This window comes from Calliphora vicina, chromosome 3 (genome assembly GCF_958450345.1).
Source record: "Calliphora vicina chromosome 3, idCalVici1.1, whole genome shotgun sequence".
Taxonomy (NCBI): domain Eukaryota; kingdom Metazoa; phylum Arthropoda; class Insecta; order Diptera; family Calliphoridae; genus Calliphora; species Calliphora vicina.
Genome location: NC_088782.1, coordinates 112407167 through 112425869, shown reverse-complemented (window position 1 = coordinate 112425869; position 18703 = coordinate 112407167). Strand labels below are relative to the sequence as shown.

At 30.5% G+C, this 18703-nt stretch overlaps 1 protein-coding gene across 1 annotated transcript in view; it reads left to right on the top strand.

Moving 5' to 3' along the window:
- Positions 1–18703, top strand: part of LOC135956096 (uncharacterized) — a 231103-nt gene that overhangs the window by 195439 nt on the left and 16961 nt on the right. The window lies entirely within an intron of this gene.

Sequence of the window (18703 nt, the reverse complement as noted above, 5' to 3'; positions counted from 1 at the left end):
ACAAATTCCTATAAGAACTTAACGAAAAATATTCGCAAAAAAATTGCTATAGAAACTTGGCCAATAATATTCTTCGCAACAAATTTCTATACTAACTTGGAGACAAATTTGCATGGGAATTCAACAAAGAATATTCGCCACAAACTTAATATAGCAATGAATATTCATAGCAAATTTCTGTAGGAACTTAAAAAAGAATATTCTCAATACAATTCTGCAGGAACTTGGCGAAGAATATTCTTCACAATAAACTTCTATATGAACTTTACGAAGAACAATCGCAACAAATTTCTATTGGAACTTGGCGAAAAATATTCGCCAGCAAATTATATAGGAACTTGAAGAAGAATAATTGCAATGAATGACTTGGTGAGGAATATTTTCCAAATTTTCAAAAGAAAGTGGAAAATATTCGCCACAAATATATATAGAAACTTCGCGAGAAATATTCGTATCAAGTTTAGGAATAAAATTTTGGTGAAAAGTATTCGCAAGATATTTTCTAAAAAGCGGAATTATTTTTAGCTAAACAATACGAGTATAAAACCTTCTATATAAGCCAAACTGTTGGGTGTATGACTAAAAAATGCGTATTTTTTCAAATTTTTAGGAACTGAGCCAATAATATTCGCGTGAAATTTCTATAGGAACATAACGAGGAAGATTCGCCAGTAATGTCTATAGGAACTTCAAAAAGAATATTAGAGAAGACAATTCTATAGGAATTGGACGAAGATCATTTGCAATATATTTCAATAGGTATATGGAAAAGAGCATTCGCAAAAATTTCGAAGTATTTTTTTCACTCTTCTTGGCGAACGTTATTCGCCAGCAATTTCTATTAGAATAATTGCAAAGAATATTTGCACTAAAGTTCTATACGAAAATGTAGAGGAATATTATAAGAACTTGGTCGGAAAATATTCGCAACAAATTTTTATAGTAACTCGACAAAGAATGTTCGCAACAAATTGCTATAGAAACATAGCGAACAAATTCGCAACAAATTTCTATAGGAACTCAACGAAGAATATTCGTAATAAATTAGTATAACAAAGAATATTCATAGAAAATTTCTGTAGGAACTTAAAAAAGAATATTCTCAACACATTTCTGCAGGAACTTGGTGAAGAATATTCTTCACAATAAATTTCAAAACGAACATTACGAAGAATAACCGCAACAAATTTCCATTGGAATTTGGCGAAGAATCTTCTCCAGAAATTTCTATACGAAATTGAAGAATATTCGCAACAGACTTCTATATTAACTCGGCGAAAATTCTATAGACAAATATTTGCAGCAATTATCTTTAGGAACTTGGTGATGAATATTTGGGGAAGGAATGTTGCAAGCCGTAAATTGCTACAAATTAAAAACAAGTAAGAAAGTATGGTCGGTCAAGCCCGACCATATAATACCCTACACTAAGTAAATTAGCAAAAAAATGTTTCTTTTAAAATTTCAATAATTTATATTCGTGAGTGATTTTCGAAATGGGCCTTATATGGGAACTATGACCAATTATGGACCGATCACCATGAAATTAGGTCGTGTGATTTATGTCTATATGAAAGTTTACTATGTTGAATTTTGTGAGTCTACCGACATTTTTAAGAGATTTTTGAACGTTAAAGTGATTTTCGGAAGCGGGTCTATATGGGAGCTATGACTAATTATCGACCGATCGTAACAAAATTTGGTGACATGAATTTTGTATATATAAAACATATTTGAAGCGAAATTTGTGTAGATACATATATAAATTAAACATTTATGACCGCTAAAGTCCAATTTCGAGAGGACATTTGTATGGGGGCTAGGTGAAATAATGGACGGATTTCAGCCAGTTTCAATAGGCTTTGTCCTTGGGCCGAAAAACTTATATGTACCAAATTTTATCCAAATATCTTCAAAATTGCGACCTGTACTCTGCGCACAAGGTTTACATGGACAGCCAGCCAGACGGACGGACGGAGGGACATCGTTTAATCGACACAGAAAGTGATTCTAAGTCGATCGGTATACTTTAAGGTGGGGGTTAAGCTAATATTTTTGGGCGTTACAAACATCTGCACAAACGCATTATACACTCCCCACTATGGTGGTGTAGGGTATAAAAAGCGAAGAATACGATCAAAAAATGTATCAAAGGGGGAACAATATTTGTAGCTAAACATAATCTATATAAAAAGCCAAATCAAGATCTATTAATATATAAAAATGTAAATTGAACTAAGACTATACAAATACCTTCTATAGAAGCAAATCTAAGGTTATATAAAGGTCTTTTACAGAAGCTAAGCTAAATATTGAATGTATGACTTAAAATGCCAGACTTATTAAAATGTTTAAATTTTGATGTGAAACATCTGCAAAATATAAATTTATTCAATGTATTGGTCATTGTTAGCCATGATCTTATCCCATCATTCTGGCAACATATGGATTTCGAGACAAAAGAACTGCTCAGCTTTTGAGGCCAATAATAAATCAAGCCAATATCGGATACACCATTCCCAGAGAGAGCATTCTGCTTCGATCGAAACAAATAGTAGTTGGACGGTACAAGGTCTGGACTATAAAGTGGGTAAGGCAAAACTTCCCAACCACTTCATCTATATATATAAAAATTAAATGGTCCATGTATGTAATGGCATCACGTGAGAACGGGTTGTGCGATTTGGCTGATTTTTCATTTATTCGATTCGAAATTTTCAGGATATGGTTTGTAAAGAAAAAAAAATTCAGAAACTCTGGTAAAACTCGGACATTTTTTGAGTCCAGTCAACTGTAATAAACAAAGCTCCCTAAAGTATGCAGTACAAATTCAGATATTTTATTTGCAAATAAATAAGAACATGCAGGTGTATGTGGGTTGGAGAACTAACATTAGTAAATAGCTACCGGGCGAAGCCGGGGCTGTCAACTAGTTTTAAATAAATTTGAACAGGTATTGCATCAAATTCTCCGCTGTTTTACCAACACAACCAAAGCTTTGATGGTATGTGTTCGGGCACCACTGCTTTATAGCGTTCAAGCACCGTTTCGGACATGGAAAATCGTCTTCCAAGATCTTATTATGGTAACTAATTTCCCTGCTTTTGGCTTAATCCTGCTGTTCGCAAAGATTTTTAAATTGCTGCTTGAGTAGCACCCAATGATTTTGCAAAGCTCTTGTTGAGTTTGACAACAATCAACATGGAGTAATGCCTTCAATTCTGGGTCATTAAACATTTTTGGCTGCGATCTTTGTCTTCATTGTCAAAATCAGGACTTCTGAACCGAACAAACCATCTCTCGCATATTGAAACCGATGGAACACATTCATCATAAGGTGATCAATCGGTGTACTTCAGGGGCATTTTTTCAAATTAAAGAAGTAAAGCAAAACTTCCCGTATTTGACGCTTTGTTGCTACAAAATTCAATATTTTAGAAGCAAAATAGACTTTATTGTTTACAATAAAATGTTCAATAACTAAGTGAGAATAAATGACAGATATGTACCCTACAAAATGACATATAATATAATAAAAACAAAATCCGCGTTAAAAAATAAGCCATTTATTTTAAGTTATACACCCAATAAAATTATTAAAATCGATATAGAAGACTATAGAAACTTGGCGTAAAATTTTATATAGAAATTGGATGAATCATAACCACCATCAATTTCATAGGAACTTGGTGAAGATTATTCTCCAAAAATGTATAAAAAAACTTATCGCAACAAATTTTTTTAGAAATGTTGCATAAAATTCACAACAACTTTCTATAGGAATATTGCATGATATTCACAAGCAGTTTCTATAGAAATGTTTCCTATATTCGCAGAAAATTCTTATGGAATTCTTTACGGGAATTTGCAACAAGTGTTTATAGGAAAAGTTGCTAATATCAAGCAATATTTCCTTAAAAACTTTATAAGAAATGTTGTTTGGTATTAGCAGCAAATTTCTATAGGAAATATTGAGTATTCGCAACAATTTTGTTTAGGAAATTTTGTCTTGAATAAGCAATAAAGGAGTAACTAAAAATTCGCTATAAATTTCTAAAGCAAATGGTGCCTGGAATTTGTAGTGAATTTCTAATTAACATGGAATTCACATCAAGTTTTTGATAGCAAATGTTGCTGGGAATTTTCAGTAAATTTCTATAGGAAATATTGCCTGGAACTCATATCAAAATATGTAATAAATTTTGTTTGTAATTCGCAACAAATTCCTATAGGAAATATTGCCAGGGATTCGAAAAAGAATTCTGTATCGAGAAAATGTTGCCTAAAGTTAGCAAAAAATTAACATAACAAATTAATGTAGAAATGTTGTTGGGAATTCGCAACAAATCTCTTTACAAAATATTGTCTTGAATAAGCAACAACTTTCTATAGGAAATGTTGCCTGGAGTAACTAACAATTTGCCATAAATTTTTATAGGAAATGTTACCTGGAATGTGCAATAAATTTTTAATTAAGCTTGGAATTCGCAACATGTTTTTAATAGCAAATGTTGCTGGGAATTCGCAGTAAATTCTTATAGGAAATATTGCCAGGAATTGAAAGCAGTTTTGTGTGGGAAAAAATGTCGAGAAGTTGCAGTACAATTCTGTATGAAAAAGCTTTAAGCAATGTTGCCTGGAGCTGTTAACAAATTTCCTAAAGAAATGTTGCCTGGAATAAGCAACAAATGTTTATAATGTATGTTGTAGAAGCAAATTTCTATAAAAAAAAGTAAATGTCTAGAGTTAGCAACTAATTAACGTAAGAAGTAAAGAAATAACAAATGTTAATAAGAAATATTACAAATTTCTATAAAAAACAAGTTGCCAAGAGTTAGCAACAAAATGGCGTAAGAAGTTTCTACAGAAATGTTGCCTCTATCTAATTTCCGTAATTAGCAACAACAAACTTCTACAGTGAATACTGTCCAGAATTCGTAACATATTCTTTCGGAAATGTTTCCGAAAAGTCTTAAAAGATTTCTATAATAAATGTTGCAAAGAGTAGAATACAAATGTTGCCTGGAATTCGCAAAAATTTTCCATTAGTCGCATAAAATTTCGTATAGAATGTCGTGTCATATTTCTGTAGAAAAATTTATTACAAATTCAAAGGATTTTTTTTTAAATTGTCTTGCAATTTTTTGTTTGTTTCATTTGCAGACCTCTTACTTTTGGGATTCCTTCCTTTTAGTTGGAAAATTTTAAGTATTTCATATGTTTTTTTCTCCATCCATTATGTTTTATTTGTGCCTTCTCATAATTGATTTAATTAAATTCTTACACTTCAATTAAATTATGTTTTCTTTGCATTCTTTATTATTAAATTCTTTCATTTTTTTTAAATGTAATAGAGAAAACCCACACATGTGTATAATGAAAATGAAAAGAAAAAAAAATTTTACAAAACGAATATTGGAGGAAAAAATGCTGTAGAAATATTTAAATAAAATTCAATAGATGTAACAGACAGGGAGTCCAAAATATACAAAAACAGTCGATCAAGTTCCACCATATAATACCCTACACTGAGTATATTTTTTCCTGAGTATTTTCGGAAGTGGGATTATATGGAAGCTATGACCAATTATTGACCGATTGTCATGAGAATTGCGAAATATTTTATTAAAATTTCTCTTCTTTTTTTAGCAGTTTTTGCAGGTCGAATTTCAGCAAAATATGTGGTATCGAAATGTTGCATAGCGTTCCAGAAACAAAATTGTTTTTCAAACCTTTTCATTCGATGTTGGGGCTATAATATTCCTGCAGAAACTTTTATCAAATTCTCTTAAATTTTAACTTAAATTTCTCATTTTTTTTTGTATAGTTTTATGTTTCCAACTTATGTATGTTTTACCATACATTATTCAACTTTATTCCTACTTCATAGACTACAATTTTCAAAAGTTTATTTTCACTTTTTTCCTTTTTTTTTCACATGTAGTCATGTAGTATAAATTGTAGTGTATGCCACAAAATGTCGAGTAAAAAAAAATCGGAAAACTTTTCACGCGGTTTTTGCTTTTTTCCTAAGATTTATTTCACTTGGCACCAAGCACTGGTAAGGTCATCACCACAACAGTCATGTATACAGTCGTATTTTGCTGGCAGGAAGTACTGGGTGAAAAAAGGAGAGAAAACAGAAAACTAAAGCAACTAAACATAAAGGCGACAAAAACCTAGTTAAAATATTAGGGTTATATCGTTTTGCAGTATTTTAAAACGTCTCAAAAAGAAACAAATTTCTTTTCCATAGCTCTTCTGTTTATTTTTCTAAGAGCCTGCCTAATACAAGTACATAAACACCATAAACTGTTTAGGTAAAACTCGTTAATAATGTGCAGTCTCCTAATTTTTTTCTTCTTTCGTTGGATTTTTTCTTCATTTGTTTGAATTTTTCTTTTTGGCCTTTATTGCAGTTGCAAAAAAAAACCCAGAACTTTTAGAGTAAAGAGTATTTGGGGAATTGTCAACATTCATTGGTTAAAGTAAAAGTTTTTTCTTTTGGTTTTTTTCCAAAAGAAAAATCATTTTATTTTGTTTTCCGTTTCTGTTGCTGTATTCCCTATAAGAATAGTTGAAAATGCATAGTATACAGGAAATAAATTCTGTCTGTGGAATTTCGGTCAGACTGCTGGTAAAATTGTGTATATGCTGCAGAAATGTTATCAAATCACAGACATTTGTTTTTATATTCAACACAAAATCGATTGAGAAAAATTTAATTTTGAAATATTGAAACAAAATTTTGTAAAATAAAGGCTAAAGCAAGACTATATAAACCTTCTATTGAAAACAAACTAAGACTATATAAAGCACTTTCAATGAAGCTAAAGTTAAAAGGTTTTATTAAAACCTATAAAAGCTTATAGTCTCAGGTGATTTTCTTCAATATTCCAAAATTTAATTTTTCAAAAATTCGGTATTTTAAATAATAACTTATTTATCATTTTGAAGGGTAAACAACATTCCTTATCGTCATTTGTTGCTAAATCCAGCCTACATTTTTACATGAAATTAGATGACAGCTACATTTTCTAAAGCATTTTCCTTCAGAAATCAGCTTCTAGTTCCTGGCAATATTTTCCATAGGAACTTATTGCCAATTCCAAGCAATATACAAATTTGTTACGAATTCCACGCAACTTTTTCTTTAGAAATTTACTGCAAATTCCCAGCAACATTTCCTTTCAGACTTTTGTTGCGAATTCCTAGCAAAATGAGCAATTTATTGAAAACTCCAGGTACAACTTTCTTCAGAAATTTATTTATGCCAAGCAAAATTTCCTGTTGAAACTTGTTGCTTATTCAAGACAATATTTCCTTTCAGGAATTTGTTGCGAATTCCCAGCAATATTTCCTATATAAATTTTCTGCTAATACCAAGCAACATTTCTTATAAAGTTTCTAAGGAAATTTTGCTTGGAATTCGCAAATTTTCCTATAGACACTCGCTGCGAATTCCCGAAAAGATTTATATAGAAATTGTCTGCGAATATAGAAGACATTTCTTTAGAAACTGGTTGTGAATATCAGAAATTTGTTGTGGATTCCATGAAAAATTTCTATAGAAATTTGTATCGAATATTCTTCGATAAGCTCTTAAATACAAGACGAAGAACTGGAGGCATTAGGTTACGTTAACAGGCAGCAGCATGGTAGAGACAGGAAATAGAGCAGCTTACTTGAGTCCATACAGTAGGTCCCTTTGTATTACCTAAAAATAGAAATAGAAGAGGGCCAGATAGAGATGAAAAGAGAAGGGAAAATTCAGATAGAATAGCGAGTAGAAGAAATAAAGGGGATGGTGATCAGCAGAGGTCACTCCGTGGAGATTCCCGTGCCTGGGCTTGAGTAGCCAATTGCTATACCTAATAAACGCATTTATGCACTTTAAGTTCATGTCCGATAGCCCAGATACCTGATGCATAGATCTTCTAATAAATGGAGGCACCACTCCATGAAGATTGTTGTCAAACTCAACAAGAGCTTGCAAAATCATTCAAGCAGCAATTACAAAACGTTTGCAAGCAGCAGGATTCATCCAAAAGCAAGGAAATTGAGATACCTTGAAAGAAGATTTTGCATTTCCGAAACGATGTCTGAACGCTACAAAAGAAAATCATTTTAGAATCGAATCGTTTTCTCCGATGAAAAATGGATGGATGGATAACCGGAAGCGTAAGAGATCGTACGTGAAGCCAGGCCAACCAGCCGAATCGACACCAATGCCAAATATCCATGGCGATAAGGTAATGCTCTGTATTTGGTGGGAGCAAAAGGGTCCTATCTATTAGGAGCTGCTGAAATGTGGCTAGACCATTACAGGGAATCTGTACCGAATGCAACTGATTCGTTTGAATCGAGCATTTGCCGAAAAATTTCCAGAATATTAGGCCAGAAATGAAACTGTTATTTGCCATTTTGCCAACGGTCGGCCATATGTTGCAATACCTGTTAAAAACTTTAGAAAGATGTGATTTGGAAGTTTTTCTTCAGCCGCCTTTTAGTTCAGATCTTGACCCATCCAACTACTATATGTTTCGATCGAAGGAGGACAGCATAAAGCTCTCTCTGGGATATGCTTCACTTCTGAAAAGGGTATTCGAAATTAGCTTGATTAATTATACCCTACACCACCACAGTGGGCAGATATTTGCAACGCCCAAAAATACTAACACCCACCTAAAAAGTATACCGATCGACTTAGAATCACTTTCTGATTCGATTGAACAATGTCCGTCCGTCTGTCCGTCTGTCCATATAAAGTTTGTGCGCAGAGTACAGGTCGCAATTTTGAAGATATTTCGATAAAATTTGGTACATATTATTTTTTCGGTCCAAGGACGAAGCCTATTGAAACTGGCTGAAATCGGTTCATTATTTCACCTAGCTCCCATACAAATGTCCTTCCAAAATTGGACTTCATCGGTCATAAATGTTTAATTTGTAAATGTATCTCCACAACTTCCACTCCAAATAAGTTTTATATATACAAAATTAATGTCACCAAAGTTTGTTACGATCGGTCCATAATTAGTCATAGCTAACATATAGACCCGTTTCCGAAAATCACTTTAACTTGCATAAATCGCTTAAAAATGTTGGTATACACTCAAAATTCAACATAGTTAACTTTAATATAGACATAAATCACACGACCTAATTTCATGGTGATCGGTCCATAATTGGTCATAGCCCCCATATAAGGCCCTCTTCCGAAAATCACTCAAAAATATAAATTATTGAAATTTTAAAAGAAAAATGTTTTTGCTCTTTTACTTAGTGTAGGGTATTATATACTTTCTTACTTGTTTTTAATGTAGATGACGCTCAAAAATTTATAAAATTATTTAATTTTACTAAAATATCAATCTCTAATTCCTAAGGTTTTCACCAATATCAAATATTTTTTTTGTGGATCGGTGCTTTGCTTTTTTAGAATTTTAAATTTTTTAATTGTCCAAGTTTGGATATGTTTGGGGGGTGGTATGTTCGCTTAAGTAAGCCAAGTTTTACTTTACAAGCATTTGCATTAAGTTATTTTTCCGGCTCATATAAAAATTGTTTATAGTCCCGAAGAAAATTTTTGTCTACAAAAGAAAAAATGTATGGGCTTTTTTGAGAAAAAAATTTGAAAAATATTGTCCTTTTTATATGATATATGAATTTGGATGGGTATAACTTTTTATAGAGAGATAACTGTTAGCAAGTTTGTTTTTTTTAATTAGAATCTTATCGCCAAAAAAGCTGATATTTTAAAAATAAATTTCGACCCTCCCTAGGACCACCATATCTAAAAAACCTTAAAAAGATCGAGCGAAATTAAAAAAAAAATCATTCAACATGAATATCCCTTTAACTAATAGAGATAACTTACACATGTCAGAATATTTTTGGTAGATCCTAAATTTTGTAGCTAAATAAAAATAAAGAAGCTGGTAACCTGCTAGCAACCCTGCTTGCATATATGATTTTACATGGATAATGATAAATAATATCAAATTTTCTAGACGCCTGTAAGAGAGTGAGTGCAATATTGAGTGTTTTAATGGATGTTTTATAATGTTTTTCCCTGCTTTCTATATTTTTTTTCAACTTAAATAACAAATACAAAGAAATAACGTTAATATCCTTCCGTCGCAAGTATTTTTACAGGAAATACTTTTGTTTTTGTTGTTTTTTTATATAAATTTTTTTCTTCACATTTTTATTATGTAAATATCAGATAAACAGCCGGAAGCACCTAGAGTTATGCTACAGTATACTTTGGCTTTTTTTACAACAATCATATTTGGAGTTTCTTTTGTGTTTGCTTGTTTCTTAAATGACACAAAGGCAACTTGCTATAAGGATTTGTCATTTAAAGCTAAATATATGTAAAGAACTGGGTTTAAATATAAGTATAGTTTTTTGTGATAAAAAAAAATCCGACAAAAACCCATCATTATCATGTATTTTGCCATAAACAACTTGTTGTTTTACAAGTATGTTTATTTTATTTTTTTGTCTAACAATATACTGCATTAGAATTTTCTTATATATAGATATAGAATGGTGTATTAGGATACTTTTTGTTATAACAAAGTATGTGTAAAATGAAACACACTATGGGTATGTACAATTTTGCAGCTCGTATATATTAACAATTTGATTTTAAACAACAAAAATGTATTATTATGTTGTATGCTATTCCTTAAGGAAGTAACAAATTTTTCCTATATTTTCCTAGTTGCCATAGTCTCCAACAAAACCCTGACCCTTGCAAATACAAACTTACATATATGTCTGTATATGTAGAGATAGAGAGAGAGAGAGCAACAAAAAAGGATACTTCATTGTTTTGCCAAGTGTCAGTTTACAAGCTTAACAAGTTTGTAACACAGACAATCTACGGCAACCAAAAATTTACATACAATACCCACATACATGCCATGTATATTTTTTTTTTTATTTTTCGTTTCATAAACAATTGTATATTTTTTTCTCCAGATTTATTTTTCAGCAAAACTTTTCTTTTTTTCCTGTTTTTTTTTTTAAATTTTACCAACTTGTTGGGTTCGATTTAGATATTTATATATTGCTGTTGTTGTTTTGAGTTTGGGTTGCCTTTTAGATAAAAACAAAAATACAAGTTGTTAGGATTTATCTTAGTTGTAGGCCTGCAGCATTATTTTATTTTATATTTTTGTGTATGAGTTTTGCGAAAACAACAAGTACCATGTATGCTTTTTCTCCATACACTTGTAACCAAAATTTTGCTTCAAATCAAAAAAAAAAACAAAAATCTGCACATGTGTAAGTTCTCAATATGGGATTTTAAAGTGCTTGTGGTGGTATTTGTATAATTAAATTTGATTTTTTGATTTTTAATTTAATTTCATTTCATAAAATTGAAATAACTTAAGAGGCTTTTGTGGAAAACAAAAAAAAAAGAAAGTAAGAAAGTTGTGGTATTTAAAACCTAAAAGGTACTTTTGTAAATAAAGCAATTAAAGAAATAATAATTAATAAATTTTAATAGACAAATCAATCTGAATAATTTATATAGTCTTAAGGTACGTTCACATTGTTGAAACACTTTACAAAAAAAATCGTAACCACTAAAATATTGATATTTATCTTTCAATTGAACTAATATTTATTTAAATAAAAAAGCTCCAGTTTATATATCACAATATCACAATATAAAAACATTATTAAATTGATTGAGGTAATGACTGAGTATATTGGTTACGTTTTCGCCAAACATTTCATCAGTGTGAACATACCTTTAGTTTAGTTTCATTCAAAAGGGTTTATAGCTTTAGTTTAGCTTTTAAGAAGGTACTTAAATCTCTCGCTTCAGAAGAAGATCAATATATAGTTTTAAATTATTGGCTGTATGACATAAAAATGCGGATTTTCAATAATTCATATGTAATTTTAAAGGGTACAAATCTGTCATTTATTCTCACTTAGTAGTTGAACATTCTAGTGTAAACAACAATGTTTTCTTGCTTCGAAAATGAAGCATTTTGTGCTAACAAAGCGTCATATGCGGAATGTTTAGATTTACATATTTAATTTGAATAAAAGAGCCGCTGAAGCACAAAGTTTGCTCACTAAAGTTTAAGGTGAATGCGTTTCAACGGTTTTAACGTGCGAGAAACGGTTCAGAAGTGGTGATTTTGGTAAGGAAGATAAAGATCTCACAGGCAAGCCAAAAAAGTTTGTAGACCAAGAATTGGAGACAATACACATTGAAAATTGAGAGCTATTCAAGCTGCAATTTCAAAACGTTTGCGAACAGAAGGATTCATCTAAAAGCAGGGAAATTGGGGAACGTATTGAAGCTAAGGGACCTTGAAAGACAATTTTGCATGTCCGAAATGATGCTTGAACGCTATCTCTACACAAAATCACTAATTGCGATGAAAAATGGTTCCTTTACAATAACCCAAATTGTAAGAGATTGTATGTGAAGCCCGGCCAACCAGCCGAAACGACACCACAGCCAAACGTCCATGGAGCTAAGGAAATGCTCTGTAATTGGTGGAAACAAAAGGCTCCTATCTATTATAAGCTGCTAAATTCTGCAAAGGCCATTACAGGTAACCTGTACCGAATGCAACTGATTCGTTTGACGCGAGACATGAAACTGTAATATTCCATCATGACAACACTCGACCACATGTTGCAATAACTGTTAAAAACTATTTAGAAAGAAGTGGCTGGGGTGTTTTGTCTCACCCGCTTTATTGTCCAGACATTCCGATTACTATTTGTCGTCCGATTACTATTTGTTTCGCTCAATGCAGAATTCTCTCTCTGGGATACGCTACACTTCAGAACAGAGTATACGATATTTGCCTGATTCGTTATTGGCCTCAAAATATGAACAGTTCTTTTGGCTCGAAATCCATATGTTGCCAAGAAGATGGGCAATGGTCATAGCTAAAAATAGCAAATAAACAAATATATCAAAATAAAAGCTAAAAAATTTTAAAAATTTCCGGACCGTTGTATATCTGTCTACATAACTATATCCGTCTGTATGTTGAAATTAACTTTGCCACCATATAACTTACATAGTACATGTACATCACTAAATCCGCTATAATACGACATAGATTTCTATTTAAAATCGAGAAAAGATATTAGCAAATACCTAGACTTTTTCAAATATTTTTCAGAATTAAAATTTTTTCAATAAATTTGAAAAATAAAAATGTTGCAAATTATTTTTTAAACAAAAAGTTTTTATCGTCGAATTTATTTCCCATTTTGAACCAGATGAGATAATCAAAAAAATTAAAAGGCATATGATAATTTTTCAATCTATGAAATGGTTATACGCCTTTTATGTACCTACTTATGGGTTAGAAAAGTTAAAATTTGTGGAAAAATCAATTTTATGGGATGTAAAATAAAATATTTTTTTTAAAAATTTTTGATTCTTTTATGTTTTTTGCAGGGACCGAAAATAATAACTATTCTTGAAATTTCTAAGGAAAAAAGCCATAACAGGATAATATCGGAGAGTCAGGTCAAGCATACCATTTTGATTGTTTTCAACTATATTTTCATAAAATAACATGCCTTGTTATTTGAAATAATTGTTATTTCTGATTTTTATTTTTTTTTGTCACAAATAATTGTTATTTTTCACAGACATAACTGTTATAAGAAATACGTTACTCATAACATTTATTTTCGATTTATATTTTTTTACGTTGCCTAATAAGAGTTATTTATAATAAATATTTTTTTTCGTTACTCATAACTTTTATTTTCGATTTAACATCACCTGAAGTATCTCCACTTCTACCAATATCCGATTTTCTGATTGACGAATCGACGAATCTAAATAGGTCATCGTTGTTCGGAACATCAATTAGAGAACTTGAAGTGGATTTATCTTCAGAAGATGAAAAAGGCAATACAGCGCGAGAGTTATTAGCAGCTATAACTGAAATAGAGAGCTTTATACCTGTGAGACTGGACGTAGATGCCGATTTGTTGCAATATTAGGAAGAGAAAAAGGATACTTTTGCTAAACGGCTTTCTGTTCAAAGAGCATTTTCTGCTTTGCGTATTTTGTTGACTGAGAATAGGTGCAACTTGGCGGACAATGCGTTTGCTAAAACATTGATTGTGAAACAAAATTCTTCATAATTAAAAAACACACAATAAAAACCATCAGTCTCATACCAAACTTATTTTTGCGACTTTAAAGGTTAAATACAATTGGAGTATCCACATGGTCTGCTATTAGTCATATTGTCATAATGTCCTAATATATTATAACAGTTGTTGTTGTGTTTTAAACAAAAAAAAGTATTATTTATTGACAAAACAATAAACAAATTTCAAATAGTGTTATTAGTTTAGAACTTTTTTGTTTGAAACACAACAAAAATTTGTTAAAACTATCATAATATATTAGGACATTATGACAATATGACCAAATAGTAGACCGTGTGAATACCCCAAATGTATGTACTAATAAAATGCAAGCAAGGAGACGAAAGAAACTTCTTTTGAGTTATGAGCAACGAAAAAAATATATTCTTTAGAATAACTCTTATTAGGCAACTTAAAAACATACAAATCGAAAATAAAAGTTATGAGCAACGTAAAACAAGTAAGAAAGTATAATACCTACACTAAGTAAAAGAGCAAAAATATTTTTCTTTTAAAATTTCAATAATTTTTATTTTTGAGTGATTTTCGGAAGTGGGCTTTATATGGGAGCTATGACCAATTATGGACCGATCACCATGAAATTAGGTCATGTGATTTATGTCTATATGAAAGTTAACTATGTTAATTTTGAGTGTATACCAACATTTTTAAGCGATTTACGCACGTTAAAGTGGTTTTCGGAAGCGGGTCTATATGGGAGCTATGACTAATTATGAACCGATCGTAACAAAATTTGGTGACATAAATTTTGTATATATAAAACTTATTTGGAGCGAAATTTGTGTAGATACATATATAAATTAAACATTTATGACCGATAAAGTCCAATTTCGAGAGGACATTTGTATGGGGCTAGGTGAAATAATGGACGGATTTCAGCCAGTTTCAATATTCTTCGTCCTTGGGCCGAAAAAATTATATGTACCAAATTTTATAGAAATATCTTCAAAATTGCGACCTGTACTCTGCGCACAAGGTTTACATGGACAGCCAGCCAGACGGACGGACGGACGGACGGACATCGTTTAATCGACTCAGAAAGTGATTCTAAGTCGATCGGTATACTTTAAGGTGGGTGTTAGACTAATATTTTTGGGCGTTACAAACATCTGCACAAACGCATAATACACTCCCCACTATGGTGGTGTAGGGTATAAAAATATAAATCGAAAATAAAAGTTATGAGTAACGTAAAAACATATATATTATGAATAACACTTATTAGGCAATGTAAAAAAATATAAATCAAAAACAAAAGTTATGAGCAACGAAAAAAAATAATTATTATGAATAACTCTTATTTGAAAACGTAAAAATTATACATTGATTTATGCCTAAATTTTTCAGTCTCAAAAAATTTAATAACAGTTATTTTTGCTCTCTGTTATTTTTGATTTTTATTCTTTTTTGTGAGGAATATTTGTCAGACTTTGATTTTTATTTTTTTTGTCAGAAATAATTGTTATTTTTTTTACCAAAAAAATTTTTTTGTCATAAATTTTTTTTCGAAATTGTTTTTAATTTTTTTAAAAAAAAGTTTTTTCCAAATTTTTTTTTTGAAAAAAAATGTATGACAAAAAAAAATTGGAAAAAACTGAAAATAACAATTATTTCTGACAAAAAAAAAAACTCAGAAAATAATTTTTATTATAAATGTCATAATTGTTACGGTCCCTGGTTTTTTATGATTCAAAATTATACCAGAAAGGATTTAAATTTTTTTTCCAAAAATTTATTTTTCAATTTTTTTAAAAAATTCCAGAAAAGATTTAAATTTTTTTTTTTTTTTTGTAAAATATTGCTTACAATCTGTAACAGAAGGTATATATAATGGGTTTATACGGCAACACATTTTTGGAACCATGTCTTTTTTCAAAATTTTACTAAAAATGGTCTGTTTTTTTGAACACTGAAAATCAGTCAACTTTGGATGTCTATATCTTCTGAACCAAAAATCCAATTGTAATAATAGTAGCATATTTGAAAACGTTGGACAATTTCCTGTAAAATAGTTTTATTTAATATTTTTTATGGGCCCATAAAATTATTGATTTTGGCAACCTCACTTGTTCTACGGGCTCCACTGTGAGATGTATGTATGTAAAATATCTGGAATAATTATTTTTGGTACAAAATTTTTACTCTCGAACTAATTTTTTTACTAAAAGTGTTTTTTTTTAACAAAAAATTGTTTTTTTTAACCAAAGAATTTTTTAAAGAATAATTTTAGTGTATTTCTTCTAATTTTTGTATGACTTTTTTCTTTCATTTTTATAGAAATTTAGAATTTCATAGCAACTTTTTCGGTTGCTCCTATTTTATGTTTTATATTAAAAACAATCCTACATACACACCTCTTATCTATTGATACTTAAGTGTACAAGTATAAAATATGCTTTTTAAAAATCGATTCTTAAAGCCTTGCACACTTACAATCCTTTCGCATACATTTTTACCCAGACATTTACTAAGAAAATATATACTTATATAAACTACAATTTTATGCATGTATACTTACTTGACTCTGCAGCTAACACTGGGTATTATCCTTTTAAATGTAACAAATACTTTTAAAATTGTTAACATAAAAATAACAAAAAGCTGGAAGCATAAAGTAAAAGGAAACTGTTCTATATATTTACTCTGGATAGGATTATTGTGTTTTTAAAGTGGTGAAAAAGGCTTGAAAGCAGTGCTTGGCAAATTCTAGGAAAAGGGCCGTTCGTGTTTTCTTATAGTGAACGAAAGCTAAGGAACCCATTCAGTCTCCCTTGGACTTTTATAGGACGAGTTTGACTAGTCTTGCATTCAAAGAATGGGAGTTAGGTTTAATATTTATTTAAGAAAACTCCTGGTTGTATTTCTCGCCTAACTCTTTAAACTAAGCCATTTTACAGTACCTCAATGTGGGTGTCTTCCACTGTTTGTAATAATTACAATTTCTTAAGAAATTTTCCAAAAATTTCAATATTTTACATTAAAGCCATGTGTTTTAATGTGTTTACAATAACAGTTTGTCTATAAATTTCACAAATGAACAGAAATATTAAACAAAAGTATTGTAACAAAGTTCTTTTAATGGATTTATAAACAATTCAAAATTTACAACATTTTGATTATTTGAAATTCTGCATATAAAAATCAGTTTTAAGCAATTTCAAAACAAATAAAAATATAATGCGATTTTAAGGTCATTTGTAAAATAAACAGATTTCAAAAATCTTTCAAACTATTTAAAATTTGTATAATGCAAGGCTTTTACTTCGAATGCTGTAATTTCAAACATCTCTTTACCATGTTAAAACACTTTAATTTTGAAAAATTGTTAACTTCCGTTTTGCTTCGAAACTCTCTTTTTTGGTAGAAAAAAACTGCAAAAAAAAAAATCAAAACCCCGTTATACATCTTGTTGGATGTAAACATTTGTCATTGTATATTTGAATTACACACATAGATACTTCTACAATTTGCAAAACTGTCTGATTCCATGTTGTTTTATTGCTTAATATGGCAAACTGTAAGTGATATAAGAGGATGGATTGTATATACTACAGACATACTCATACGAAATGATATGGGGATATATGACTCTAATATGTATTTTTATACCCTCCACCACCATAAGTGGTGAATGAGGGTATATATAAGTTTGTCATTCCGTGTGTAACATTGAGAAATATTCATCTGAGACCCAACAAAGTATATATATTATTGATCCTTATGAAATTCTAAGTCGATTGAGCCATGTCCGTCTGTCTGTCCGTCTGTCTGTCTGTCTGTCTGTGTAAAACACGCTCACGTCCAAAATAGGCAAACAAAATTGGTAGACTTGCAAAAAAAATGTTTATTGTTCTCCTAAGCAGTTTGGTATTGAAAATCAGAAAAATCGGTTCAGTGGAACCAGAGTTATGAACCAAAATGTGAGACAACCTAAAAAAAAACTTGATAATTGTAACATAGTTTTCCTTATTTGTGCAAACATATTGCAGATAATACCATAAAATTGCACACACGTTATTTTTATGTTAAACGGACTAACTCTGGCGAAAATTATAAGAATCGGTTCATGATTTCTCCTAGCCCCCATACAAATTTCTTCCCGAAATATTGGTTATAGCTTCCATATAAGGACCACTTCCGAAAAACACAATAATCTACATAAATATCTAAAAAATATCAATATCAAAACAAAATTTTACATAGATCCATAATTTATACTTAGAAATCATACTACAGGATTTTGTGAATATCGGTCCATATTTGACCATAGCTCCCATATAAGGTCCACTTCCAAAAATCAGTTAAGTACTCATAAATCTCTTATAAATACAATTATCAGGCTAAAATTCAGTGTTGCCAGGAGCTGGCGAAAAAAGAAGCTATATTGGCTTCAAAATAAGACCAGAAAAAGCTAAACCGCTTTAGAAAAAAAGCCAAAAAAAAGCTAAAATATTATAAATTAAGAATTTTGGTTTATATTTATTTTTAAATAAAAAATTAGAAAATATGTTCATAA